At 41.2% G+C, this 14,398-nt stretch overlaps 1 long non-coding RNA gene across 1 annotated transcript; it reads right to left on the bottom strand.

The window, feature by feature from the left end:
* Positions 1–9,895: 9,895 nt before the first annotated feature.
* On the bottom strand, positions 9,896–13,857 carry LOC118168414. Its single transcript, XR_004751540.1, has 3 exons — positions 13,442–13,857; positions 12,109–12,302; positions 9,896–10,228 (listed from the first exon to the last, which is right to left on the bottom strand). It is a non-coding gene; the product is annotated as an uncharacterized LOC118168414 (long non-coding RNA).
* Positions 13,858–14,398: the final 541 nt, after the last annotated feature.

The following is a 14,398-nucleotide window of genomic DNA, read 5'->3' as shown; positions in this document are numbered from 1 at the left end:
CAGGATTTGCAGGAATGAATGGACAGCCAGCCAGTTTTGTTGCACAGGATTACCATGAGAGATACTCAGCTATTGTTGCATTGGGAAAATGCAGTAAAACACACCAAATGATGCCTGCCTAGATTATCCTCATCAGGCAGTTTTGGTGTTACACCCGTTTTTGTTATTTGTCACTTGCTTTGTTTGTTTAAACTTGGAGGAGAGACCACTCTTTGCATACAGTTTATATTTACTGTATTTGTGTCTAGAAGTCCCTAGATAGTGTTCTCACACAGCTAAAGGACAATGGCAAAAGCAAATGAATACTGCAACCATCATCTACCCCAAACAAAAATCCAGCCCCTTCACTGTGCTTACACTTTGTCAGAGCTGTGTTGGAAGCATTAAGTCCAAGAGGCCTCTCCTGATTACAGAACAGTATTTTTATTCAGCAGTGAAACTGGTATCAGCTCAGCTCCAAGGAAGTCATGAAGTCTCTCCCAGTAAAGATAACTGCTGCAAAGTCCTCAGGATTAGAAAGGACTGATTCATCCACACTGCTCCTACTCACACCACCCCAAAGGACACGTACTGATAGCAACTCACATCTTCCCAAAGACACAGAGATCATTCAATAGAAAGTCCAAGAAGTGAATTTTCTTAATGACGTCTATGTGGATTGAAACAGATGACCCAATTCTTTTAAAGACACAGGACAGGGACAAATTGGGCATTATACTTATTTTTCTAAACCAGGGTATGCAACAAGGCATATTAAAGAAAATTCATTTTTGCAATGTCATAGAGTCTCAATTTTTCAGCTGGGCACAGTCTTGCTTTTTGCAGCCATGATTTTTCATCTTCAGACACTGTGCCTGTAATCTGGTGCCAATAGAAAGAGTAAATTAATGCCTGTTTGCTTTGTAGGTACAAGTGATCAATTAGGACAAATAGAGAACAACCCCGTAAAATTATTTTGCTTGTTTTAAGTGTGGATTCCAAAAAATGTTTCTCAAAGACCTCTGGAGGGTTGGGTCAGGCATATTCTTAGTTATTTCCACCTTTCCCAACACCATGATCTCTGCAGTCTTCTGTTCTTTTCTATCAGATTTTCTTTCATGCTGTCACTTTATATATTTATTTATTTGCTTTCTCACTAAAAAGCTTTTTGCCCTGGCTAGAAAAAGTTAAAACACATCAATTTTTTCATCACAGAGGCAATGCTGGTCCCAAGAACAGACATGTTGCATTATTGTTTATCCTAAATGTATCTCACAATCTGAAAAATATTACATGGCTTTGCGTATTTTGTTCCAATGAATCCTTGTGATTTTTCCCTTAGAAGTCTTTTATGTACCAAATTGATTTGTTATGCCTCAAAGATATGATTACAAATCCCTGAAAACTAACCAGTGAATATCAGTAATTTGAACCTATGAAGCACATCAGTCAATACATTCACTCTGAAACCCCTGTGACATGCTCATTAGAATGCTTCATCTTTATCCACTTCTGTCCAGATCAATATTTATAGTATCATTCAAACATTTATTATCATGGAACAGCAATGCTCAGGACCCAAAGAAAAGGAAGGAGAAAGCACCAGCTTCAGAGAGTGGGTTTAGCTGCCTGCAAGTCTCTGAGTTTTCAGTCAGTTGTTGGCTTTGCTTGGAGTTCAGACTGGAAGGCCAAGGTCTTTCCATACACAGCCACAGCAGAGTGTCTTGAATCCAGGTAAAAAAAAGAAAAAAAAAAAAAAAAAAAAAAAAAAAAGCCTTGCTTGATAACTTAAATCATTGCAGGCAGGTTCTGCTCATGTGATGCTGGTGGGAAAGGAGAACTGCCCAGTTCTTCTCCATCACATCTGCATCTGATCTGCAGACTTTTCCTGGTGCCCCAAGATTTTCATTCCTTCCCTAAATTTTCCTATACCTTAGCATCTCAAAGCTATTCCTGAACATTCAACTGCTCTTCCAAATGACAGTCCTGCATAGGACGAAGCTGGGGGGAGAGGAGTGTGCTAGGGAGCACAGCACACTACAGGATGCGCAGTCATCGCTGCACCCTGGTAGGATGCTGCACCCTCACCACGGCTCACTTCATGGCTCCAGCGTAAATGGGAGAGATGCTCTCTCGTGGGCATTTCTCCAGGTTCCCATCCAGATAATCCTTTATTCACACTGTCTGTACGCGAAACTCCTGGCCTGGGAAACTTCAGTTGGAAAGATTAAACATTGGCGAAGTCATGAGTATCTGAAAACAGGATCTAACAGGAGGAAGTGCCAGGCAACCTTAATAGGCTGCGCTACCAGCCTCGCCTATAACATATCTCTGTGTTTATGGAATAAGTAACATATAATTACGATGAGTGATTCTGTCTGCTAACTAGCCAGAGCTGTCAGAACTTGGCTGTCTGCACAGTTGACGGAAAGAGGATCGTAATAATTTCTAAATGTGACCGATAATGTGGTTTACATTTTTCACATTGTTAGCTCATGCACATTGGGATTTCTGGCTGGTAGGGAATAGATAACATTTCTATTACTTTTGCCTGGTTTTATCTCAGTTCTTAGCAGTTGGTTTGCTTTGGACAAGTGGTATTAGCAGCATCCTGGCATTCTTTATGGGTCTGGCACTTTTCTGTTTTTATTCCTGGACAGTACACCAAGGAAATGTAATCTGGCATGTGCTCTTTACCTTTTTCTGAGCCAAGTTAACCCATCAGTGTATGTATAGAGATACTTGCAATATTCGTAGCTGTTGCTGCTAAAGAACCAAAGTAGATGCCAATGTTCAAAGAGCTTATAGTTACAAAGGAGGTGGAAAAAAAAATCTTTTATTTGATTTCTGATGTGCATGAAACTGCAAACAAATATCCCCAAACTCTGATTGTTCTTGTAGTCCATGGACCCCATTTCAATATCCTTCCATGGGCAAAGATTAAGTGTTACAAGAGAATTCACTTATTTTAAGGCAGATTCCTGGTCTTCAAGGGAGTTAGAAGAGCTTCAAGGCTGCTTTAGCTGATGGAATACTCTTCTCTGTTACCAGACAAGGAATAAATTTAGCTTCATTGCTCCTCCTAACAGTCTGAATATGGCAAGAACTTGGAGAAGAGGCACCATTCAGCTGACATAGCTCTGTCTTTGCTCTGTTCAAGATGTACTTTGAAGAGACTGGTCTTTCAAGACCCTTCTTCCTGTGAATGAGGCTTAACTCAGAAGCAAACCCAGACCTTTGCTTAAAATAATTTTTCAAGATATTTTTCTTGATTTGTGGCATTAAATATGTTATTTCTGAAGGATGACTCCTGGAAAGCAAATCATTATTTTTATACACAGACGTAGCAGAGCACAGAAACACGGGAGCACCAGACAGAAAGGGTCCTCAGTGCCCCAGCCACAGCTGTGCCACATCATGCACTCCAATTCAAAACCACACCGAGCTCTAACTTGGGTTTTCTCTCTCTTCTGTCACAGAATCTGTTTGCTGAGCTGGCAATCTGCTGTCTTCTGATCCCAAAGTCTGTTTCCATATGACTTATACCAAGAAAGTCATTCAGCTTAAATAGCTATTTTCTCTCCTAATGCTGAGCCCATAAGTGCATCTGCATAGCAGTCATCATCACTCCTGTGTCACTGAGCTAAACAATCCAAATGCTTTGGTCTCCTCTTCTACAATATGCCCTGCTTTCCCAGCGCTGTTGGGAAAATTTCTCTGTGCCTATTGCAGACAGAAAACATCTGTCCTGAAGGTGACCAGAGCTGTACAGTGTCCTCGGATAAGGTACAGGAGCTTTGCTTATGCTTCCACCTCTCTGCTGGAAACATTTCTGCCCTTATGTCTTGGGAGTGGATTTGACAACCCTACAGCTGCATTATGGCAATATTCTACTCTGTGGTGATCCCAAGATCAGCTAAATCCTTTTTTTTTTTTCTTTTTCTTTTTTTTTTTTTTTTCCCCACAGTCATTTCCAAATGATGAGCTCCTAATGTATAGCAGAATTACTATTGCCATATGCACAACATTGATCTCTTTTCTCAGGTCAGCCTTTTTTTGGTCTGCCAGTCCAATCCCCTCCATCAACAGTGCTTCCCAGCACCTTATCATCAGCATGATGCATTTGATATTACTTAATTTCCTAGTAGTTCTGCCAAGCTCCTTAATGAAAATAGGGAACAGAATCAGTGCCAGACCTTATCCTTGTGGAACTCTGATAATGACCTCTTTTCAGCCTAATATTTCCCCTTTAACCCTATCTGTTGCCATCTCCCTGGAATCCAGGTCTTTTTCTTTGTGAATCTCCATTATATTCATTTTATTCATAGTTTCCACATGATGGTGAATTTGATACCTTCCCTAGTTCAAGACAGACAAGATTTATCATTTCTACAATATCATTATCTTACTATAGAAAGCCATTGGTTAGTCTGATATGAGATACTTTTTGATAAAATCATGGTGCCTTATAATCCCCTTTTCCTTTAACCTCTCCCTTTTATATTCCTTCCAAATTTGTTTCAGAATTATGACCCAGTATTCAGATTATGCATACTCAGGTTATTTTCCATTCTCTTTCTCTCAATATCAACACAATAGTTGCTGCTGTTGGTTACCTGGTGCCTTCCCACATCCATTAGGTTTGTTTAGGTTATGTGTACTGAAAGGATGCCATGTGTGAGCTCTTCCATCTTGCTGGTGTGGGATGGAGAATATCTGTCCCTTCTGCCTCTCCCTTCCCAAGTACTACACTTCAGCAAATGTATGACTTGATTGAGAAATGCATTTTTTATCTCATTATATTTGTTTGGTGAGGTTTATTTGGCACTTTTTCTGTTTTTCTGCTCTACAGCCAGACTTTCTTTGTACACAGCATTAGATGCTCTGACCATGACCACCTTATATACACATCAGAATCACAGAATCACAGAATCATCTAGGTTAGAGAGACCTCCAAGATCATCTAGTCCAACCTTTGACCTAACACTAACAAGTCCTCCACTAATCCATATCACTGAGCTCTACATCTAAACATCTTTTAAAGACCTCCAGGGATGGTGACTCAACCACTTCCCTGGAGAGACTTCCCTGGAGAGCCTGTTCCAATGCCTAACAATCCTTCCAAGGCCAGAAGTACAGTTTATGCTATTTTATTAGGAACTGTTCTGCTTACAATTTCATTTCTGATCCTGGAAGGTCTGGTGGTATCGCTCAGAATATTTTAAATAAATTCAGGATTGAGAGTCATGAAAAGAAGATTGTACATAACTTTAGATTTGTTTTAAATTGTCAGTCTATATAAAACAGTGTAAGCAGTTAGAAATGACAGAAGTCACTTAGAGATGAAAGACTGAAAGGTTTCCTACCCCTGGACTGGCTGTAGGAGGAGGAGAAGTGAGCTGAAGGTAGTCTGGTGCTGGAGATGCAAAAGCAGCTATGGGGCCAGCCTGTCCCTGAGTGTGCAGGGCCACCACTGCTCTAAAAGCCAAGTTGCCTGCTCCTCTCCGCACTTATTCAGCACCCACAATAAGAGCAATACCCTTAGATAAACAGCATTAGAGGTTCTTCATAACCCTCCATCACTGCTCCACCTCCTTATCTCACCAGTTTTTCCCATCAGTGGAAGAGGTGACTATTCCTGCTCTAACCTACACATACATATGTATGAAGAAATATAACATTGATTTTTTGTTCAAGTTCAGACAAACACAGATATATACATATACATATATATATGTGGTATTTCAGCTAGTAAAATAATTCATTGTAAATTTACTTTAATATGCCTTATTTAAACCTCTCTTAAGCACTGTATCTTAATTATTTTTCAAACCATTTCAGAACTTTTTAGTTGCTTTTTTGGGGAAAAAAAATATCTTAGTAAACACTAATTGGAGAAGCCTGACTTATCAGAGAAAAAATAGTTCTGATGGGGAATAATTCTTCTCCAATAAATTTTTTACTGTCAGACTAGTAAAAATGAGTTAAATGCAATTTTGACTCATCCATAATAATCTGCTTATAGCTATGATGGTTATTTCTGTTTTACACAGAAACAATCACTTGCTAGATAGAATGATCCTGTAATCTTAATTTATCTTTATCACATACTTTTTTTTTAAAATGCTAGCAGCTAGCTGACTGCAGTAAATATCCCAGTCAGAACAAAGGTGCAAATAATCAATACATCTGTTCCATTTACACCAATAATGGCACATAGTAAGATTTATAGCACTTAGTATAAAGGAGCTGCGCTACTCAATTGATTACTGTTCAATAGCTGACATACATTTGAGTTTCACTTGTCTGTAAATATGACAAGATGCTAAATATTCATGAAGAATGTTTGAATGTACCAGTTTTTCACTCTTCTTTTTTATGACATCCTCTCTGGGAAAGAATACCTTGTTTTCCTTCCATAGGAAGAGATTTCAATTAGCTGGCTGCCTACATCCATAAACATTCCCTCCACACACCAAAGACAGGCTTAATTTTAATTCAAACCCAGATGTATTCTTTGCTACAGAAAGAATCATAGCTCATGACTGCAAAATTTGCTTCAGCTGTCTAAAAATGCTCAGAACATTAAGGGCTTTATTATCTAAATGCTGATTTGATTATCAATACTTTAATTGGAGGAAAAGAAATAGTGTTGCTGTTTGGAAGCTGAGTACACCGCGTGGAGGAAATTTATGATGAAGAGAGCACCGAGAGCAGGGCCCTACCAAAAGGGAAGACAATTAAGTGCTTGTTAATGAAGCAACTTTTTAATGAACTCTCTTTTGACATCAGGTGCTACATTACATTATTTGGACTTGATCATCTCAAAGGTCTTTTCCAACCTGGATGATTTTGTAATTACAAACCCAACATTGTCTCTAAAAATTAGGTTAGTAGGAATCCAATGAGTGCTTCTAGGAATAGATAACTTGTTCCCCAGCTTTGCATGTGCTGTTTGTTTAAGGTGTCAGATCCAAGAACAATTTCTTTATAAAAACCAGCAAGGTAAAGTGAGGTAAGATGAGCAGCCATTCTAGGATGACAGGCTGACAATAAACCACTGTTACATGCTTTCATATGCTTTTATTTGCTATCAGCTGGTGAACTACAGTACATAACTGCTGGGACAAGGGTGAAAAACCACCAATATATCCCTTCTATTTAAATCTATAAAATAATTGACTATACGTCAGGATGGGCATGATGCACATTGATGAGGTACTCATAATGCTCCTCACTTCTTTTAAGGGTAACCCTTCTACTCTTCTCTCTACCCTGAGACAAGTTGCTCTCTACAGTTTCTCTGCACTTGTAAAAAGCAAATTAAGGCACTTACTGTCCTTAGTTAGCTTTGAAAATGTTGGCTCAAGGCTCTCCACTGATCTCTGGTGCAGCATGATAAAATTACATTGTGGTCTGTAGTGGTAGTGGTAAAAAAGGGTGGGAAAAGTGCATTTGGCTAACCTGATGACCTGCCCCACGGCAGAGCTGAGCAGTGTGCTCACAGCTGCCAGTCCTTCATGGGCTGAGAAAAAAATGGATGAAAGAAATTTATATTTTTTTATTTGCTTTTCATAGCTTTATTATCTCAAGTCTGCAAATAAGACTTTCATGTGTCTTCCCACTGTTCCTCACCCAGTACACACAGCTCACAAGGAGGGTAGGAAGGAAAATACATAAATAAATAAATAATAGCACAGCCTGCTTGCAAGCTGTTAAACCGGTAAATACACTCCAGAAACAAGTGCAGTCAACTCACGCCTGTGCTCTTATCAGCAAAATCCACCGTGTGACAGGACATGGGCTTGGTGATGGCTTGAGTTACAGCCTCACTGCCGCTCCTGAGTCTACCGTAATCGGCTTGTACCCTCTAACGGTTGGTTTTGCCTTCCCAAAATATGCTTTGAGTAGGAGACAGGTGTCCAAATTTTTATCTAATCCAAGCTGTGGCAGCGTCTCTAGGTGTGCACAGCAGCATAACTATAAGGATGCTGAAAACTGTTTTGTCATGTGCCCAAGCAAATTGCCTGGGGATTTTGGTGGAGGTAAGCAAGAGGAGGTGGTGGAGAGATAAATGTCCTCGTGGTGTCACACGTCAGAAATTACACCAAAGTTTCAAGTGATGTTTTGAATTGTGTCCTGAATTCCAGTTCCACAGAGATGTCTTACCATGGCTCTGAGTCAAACTCCAGGACAAGGGGACAGTGGCAATCCAGCAGGTAAGAATAAGGGTGTGAGTCCACCCAGCAAAGTTCATCAGTCTTCCCATGCTTTCTTTACATTTGACAGAGAAAAAGAGTCTCATCCAGCATGTAATTCATCTTACTTTATTCACATTGTTACCAGTGATATTCTCTGATTGCTTTAAAAAGCTGGAATATACCCAGAAATAAAGAAACCTAATTTGGATGGCACCCAAATGGTAGGAAATGTCAGACTTCTGCTCAGCCACATTTTTTCCTTCTGAACAAAAAAGTGCTATTGAAAATGCGTATGGTCTAAAAAGACCAGCAATGAGCACGAGGTTAAAGCTGCATGGACAACTGGACGATATGTCTTCACTTAAATTTGCAAGCATTTGAATTTGTAGCTAAAAATTCCTTTTATTTTAAAATAGGCTTATTTGTTTGATTTTGTGACTGTTCCCATGGTTCCTTTATCCATTGCCTGTCACGTACTGTCAGTGGGAGTTTGAGCCTTTGCTTTCAGCACAGGCTGCTCCTATTTGCATTATGGGAGCTAATTAACAAGGAGGAAAGTGCTACTTTTCCAAAAGTGGGATGGACAGGTCCAGGTGTCCTGTCCAGATGTAAAGCCAAAGTTTGGTTGAAATGAGAAGTCCACCTCAGTCAAGCTTTTTCTGTCCTCCTTTGTTACCTGTAGGTGCACTGACATAAGGAGGTGACAGGAATAGGCTACAGGATTTGAACAGGGCCAGTGGTGAGAGGACAGAAATGTGTTCTTCCCTCCTACAGAAAAAAAATAGTTACTGTTCTGTCAAGACAGGGTGTTTACAAAAACATTTGGAGGCTTGAGATGGAGCTCCTTATCCTTGACAAATCAGCCTTCCCATCAGGGACTGTCCTGAGCAAGCAGGCATGTACACGCACACACATGCATGCGCACACACCACACAAACACATACACACTCACAACAGGAGATTTCATGCAAAACTTGTCTTTTAAGATCCTCAATCTAGAATCCCTCAACTCATATTTTTTTAATCCATCTCTTCCTGTTTTCATCTCTCAGAAGATCCTGCTTGTGTAAATGCTGCTACTCTATGTGCCAAAGGCAAATACAAATACTTGCATGAAATGTTTGAAAAAAAAATAAAAATAAAAATTGCTTCACCTTCACCTGTGGGTATAAAATAAAATAGTGCTGCTTCATAGCTTTCCTGGGCTTTTACAGCAGCAAGCAGTAATGGTCAACAGAGTATCACAAAGGAAGAAAATAATCCTGTGACATCGGGAAGCTGGAGGCACAGAATTATCTGAGCCCTCAGTCTCTATCTGCCGTGCTTTTGCCAGAGAGAGATTAACCTGCTTCTGATCACAGCTTTGGAAAGCTTGGCATGGCGTTTGGATTAACCAGATCCCACTGCGGACATAACAGGCACCAATCATACAAAAGCAAATTATTTTCTGTGAAGTTATGTGGCCATTCAGCTCCAGGCCCAGTTTGTGCTGCCAGAGCACTTAGACCTTCTCAGAGGCCGGGGCCTGAGCCTAATGCAATCTGTGTGATTCTAAACTGAATTTCTCCAGAAAAATGCATCTGATGATTGCTGTCTGCCTCTTCACAGGCTAGTGAGCCTGATTAGCATGAAGGCAGGGGGACAGAGGAAGAGGCTCCCAACCCAGAATGTATTTATTCCCAAGTGAAGCAGCATGGCTGACAAGAGCTCTCAGAAATGTAAAGGTTTATTGCCTCATAATGGAATAAAAGGATTAATTTAGAATAGGTCTGTAACCCCTTGTAAAATATTTCATTTTAATAATTTATACTAATGGAATATACAATCTAGGGAGGGTCACATGGGTTGCTTCTGGGCAATTGTTGACGAGGCAAATGTGGCTGAACTTCTGAGCTGGACTCACGTTGGCTTGTCCCTGGTGGAGTTGTAGAATGCTGAAGAGAGTAAGAACAATCAAACAAGCAGCAGACAAAGCCTTTAATTCATCTGCTCCTCCTGTCGCTGCAGAGAGCTCATCAGATGGCAGAGCTGATCAGCTCAGCAGGTGCCTAAAAGATGCACAATACAAAAAAAACTTAAGCTTTTATCTCTATAATATGTAATGAATCCTAATTTTATCCTTCCAGCATTAAAAAAATAATAATAAATCACTTTCTTGTGTGAGCACAGAGATAAGTAGCAGCAACGATCTCAGCTCCAAGAGGTGTGCAGAGGTTTGGGAGTCACAGAGGCTGTGTGTTTGAGTCTCACACACATGGCGCAAACAAGTTAGATGTGATAGGCAAGAATTATGCAGTCTGTACATAGAGAGGGTTGTATTTCTTTCCACATATGCACTGTAAGTCTGCTATCTCTCTTTATCCATCTGAACTGTTTATGATGGATATTTCTGATGCTCAGCCCTGACCAAAATCTGAAAAATGAATTTGGGAGCTCAGCATTGTGCAGGGGCTCTTAACAGAGAGATCTGCAGAAAATCTTCAGTTGTTTCATCTATGTCTTTTTTTATAAATCCTCTGCACTTTGACAGTATCATGCAGAGTCCAATGTCTCAGCAAGACATTTCCTTCAGCCCTTTGGTATGAGCACTAAGTCCAAGTATGAAAAAGCATCTCATAAATATTTTTCAACTATTTCTGATTTTCTAAATCAGAGCCAAGCAAACTTGTGCTCACTTTTGTTCGTATTGAAAAAAAAAAAAAAAAAAAAAAGTTACACAGAAACCCTAATTGTTCAGTTGTTTCATCTGACAGTGCAGACAGACATGGCACTTTGTCCTACCTCTGCCTCATTTTTAAACATTAAAACTTGACCTCTGCTTACTGCCTACTTCACTAGCTTTGCTTTCGTTAAGCTGCAAACATTTTTCTTTCATAACAATTTACATATGTAATTACTACAAGTACTTCAGGAATTGTTTGCTAAAGGCTCTATGTAAATACTAATTATCAGTAATTAAAAATCCACAGCTATTAGGAAGATACTGATAGGGAGAAAATACTGCTTAGGAAGCAACTAACATTTGTCTAGGCAAAATTAAACATCAAATAACTTTCTATCTATGCAATTATATAATGTGACTCATCACCTGCTTCATAAATGAAAGTGCAAATGGGAGAAAGGTGTCTGCCTGCGTGCACACGCACATACACACACACACATCCCAGCTGCTCACAAACTGCACATCTTCAGCATTGCAAAAGTCGTTTCATGTCGGGAGCAGAGACCATTTCGAGGTCTCACATTACAATTTCAGAAACATAACAGCTGCCTGAATGCTGTCTATGGCGTGCTGAAGTCGGTGCTTCCAGGCTGATGATATGCAAACTTAACTCTCCAGGTCATAAAATGCACTGGGATTCTTTCTTGTGCCAAGTATGTGAGAAAATATCCTGTGTAAAGAGTAGAAATAAAATGCAGGAGAAAATGACATCTGCCCATATATCTGTGGTGGATTTTTACCCTCCTTTGTATTTTCCTTGATGTATTTTCTCATTGCTAATGAATTTGTTTCCTTATTAACTGTGGTTCAGAATCCATGTACTCAAAGCTAAATTTGGGCCCATCTACAGATGTCAAAGGGCATTTTGCCACTGTTGTACGTGGAATTATATTTTCATTTCAGTGATTTATTACAGATTTCAGCAGGCTTTGAATCAGCCTTGGTCCATCTAAAATTAATCAACTTTCTGAGCCTGATGGGAAAAGCAAACGGGTAATCTAAGTGCATTATACAGCAACCCCAAAGTTTGCTCTCCACCGTACCGCTCCTGATGGTAGGGGAGAAAACCCATTGAGCACACGGGCAGGCAGAGGGGGCAGCCATTTTATGCAGGGTGCAAAATAGATTTCTGCTCTCGGAGCACAGGCCCCGGCTCACTCAAACCCACCACTGTGCTGGGGGCACAAAGCCACCAGCAGTGCTCACCTCTGACAGGAAAAGGATGCAGCTGTGGGCCCACGTCTCTTCTCATAATAATGCCAGGCCTCAGCCATGGTGTCAGTGGGAGTGAAACGCTACTGGCGGCACAGGCCGAGCTGCCTTCAGGACTCATTTCCCAGCATGTTTCTGTTCGCTGCTGTGGAGCTTGTTTTTCCCTGTCTTGCTCTGCCATCTTAGGCCTGGAATCAATACAGGGAAACACTTCAATTATCTCCGGATCAGGCCCTCAGACTGTCTTGTGGTTGAGGCTTTGAAAATTGCTGTTATCAAAACTATTAGCAGACTTGCCCGTGCTATTTTGAGCTGGACTGAAAAGGGCTTCATGGGACACTGAGCCACTCATAAACCGCGAGTCAGACAGCATCAGCAGGAGTTTCACTGTCAGGGTTTGACTTTCAACCTTCACTCGGTTTTGTCCACAAGCAGCCACCCTGTGCCCTCCAGGTGAGCTGTTTAGACCCAAACTCACCCAGGCCTTAGGCCAAGGTATGGCAGAAAAGAGCAGTCGTTTGGGCAAACTCAGACCTTGCCTTGATCTGGTTTGCTCCTGGCAAGAGGACACTACCAGTCTGTTGCTGGGGGCTTTTCCCTCCTGGGATGTGAGGCCTGCACCACGCCAGCTCATGGGGCAGCTACAGTAAACCCATCGCTGGCCCATCTACCACCTACAGGTAATGGGGGAAAAGAAATCCAACCCCTCTGGCTCTGCATTTGCTTCTGCACATCTCTTGCCTTGGGACTAGAGTACACACCAAGCATGGGAACTCCCCAGCATCAGGAAAAGCTTATCTGTCATACGGCTCCCTGAACCACAGCTTTATAGCCTACAAGTGGTACTGGCTTCCTCACGTCTGACAGTAACTAATGCTTTGGATCAATATTTTGTTAATTCACAGCATTTCCTCAGTCTTAACTTGGCACTTTCATTCTTCCCCTCCTGCTTTCACTCCATTTTTTTTTTCTCTTTTGCTTCAACAAAGCATGAAATCATTGTTTGTCAAAAGATAATCTGCTTGCTGCTGTATCTGGTTGTAACTAATGATATTTTCTTCAGTCTTCTAGATTGCTGGGGAGACATGCAACTGTACTGTAACTAATTTAAGATCAGTCAACCCCACTGCTGTGCTTGCAGGTTACGATTAGGGGCATGCCAATCAGAATCCCATGGTCCTGTTTTGCTTAGCTTCAGTTCCTGAGGAAGGTAAGTGAAGCTGTCCCAAACAGAGAGACACATCCCCTGCCTCTCCCCAGCCCAGGCTGGCATGCCATGGATAAAGAACACAGTGACAAACAAGGCATAGTTTAAGCATTTAGTCACCTGCCTGCTTCATCTAGACCTCCTCATAAAATGGACACGGAGATTCAGACACCAAAGCAAAGATTACAAAAGGCAGCATGCTGCAGTATGTGGAGGGGATTTATCTGTGGGGACCAGAAATAAATGTTTGGGGCAGGAATGGAAAGGGAATACCCTTTGAAGGGATTTTTGTTTGGGGCTGGATGGAAGGATTACATCTATGCATGGCTTAGCCTCAACTCTCCCCACAGGTAGGTGTCTCACTTCCCAAACACAACCAGGTCATTATTTTAGGGGAGAAAGAGAAGTCCCATACTCCTCTTCCTCTCCAACTCATGGGCCAAAACCCAGGCTAACATACAGGGCATAGGAGACGACCTCAAACTCTATCCTGCCCGAGGGTATCAGCACCTGCAGCATCCAGATACAGGTGGGCCAGCAGGCTGAGAGCAATTTGAAGAAGGGATGAAGAGTATTTTTTATCACCCCAACTGAAGCAATTCAATTCTTCGTGGAACATAAAAACATTCATTACGTATGTAAACAATGCATAACTGTGTGTGTTAACTGTTAGCAGCTGCAGCAAGGAAGAGAAGATCTGGCATCTGCTCAGTGAGTACAGCACCACAGAGTGGTGTGAGTGACTTTAAAGAAAAAAACATATGTGTGTTTCCAAAAACAAGAGTGAGATGAAAGTGTTTGTCATTCTCTAGTGAGTGGTGTGTCATGGTAATGGCTCCTGAAAAAAAATCATTGCTGAGATCTGCATGACAGTGTATCACTCAGGACTGTGGAAGAGTGGCATACACAGGAAGAAAAAGAAAAGTAGCAAGCTATCAGTGTTTTATAGCGGCATCCATCACACACTACAGGAACTGTAACTACATCTGGTGAAATGTTGTCACCAAAGCATCCCTTAGAAAGCGGTCAAATCACAGGGGACTAACTGCTTGTCAGCATGCCCAGGGTGAGGGTCCC

Source organism: Oxyura jamaicensis, chromosome 5, assembly GCF_011077185.1.
Source record: "Oxyura jamaicensis isolate SHBP4307 breed ruddy duck chromosome 5, BPBGC_Ojam_1.0, whole genome shotgun sequence".
Taxonomy (NCBI): Eukaryota; Metazoa; Chordata; class Aves; order Anseriformes; family Anatidae; genus Oxyura; species Oxyura jamaicensis.
Note: the sequence above shows the minus strand (reverse complement) of the source record. Positions and strands in the feature narration are given on the sequence as shown.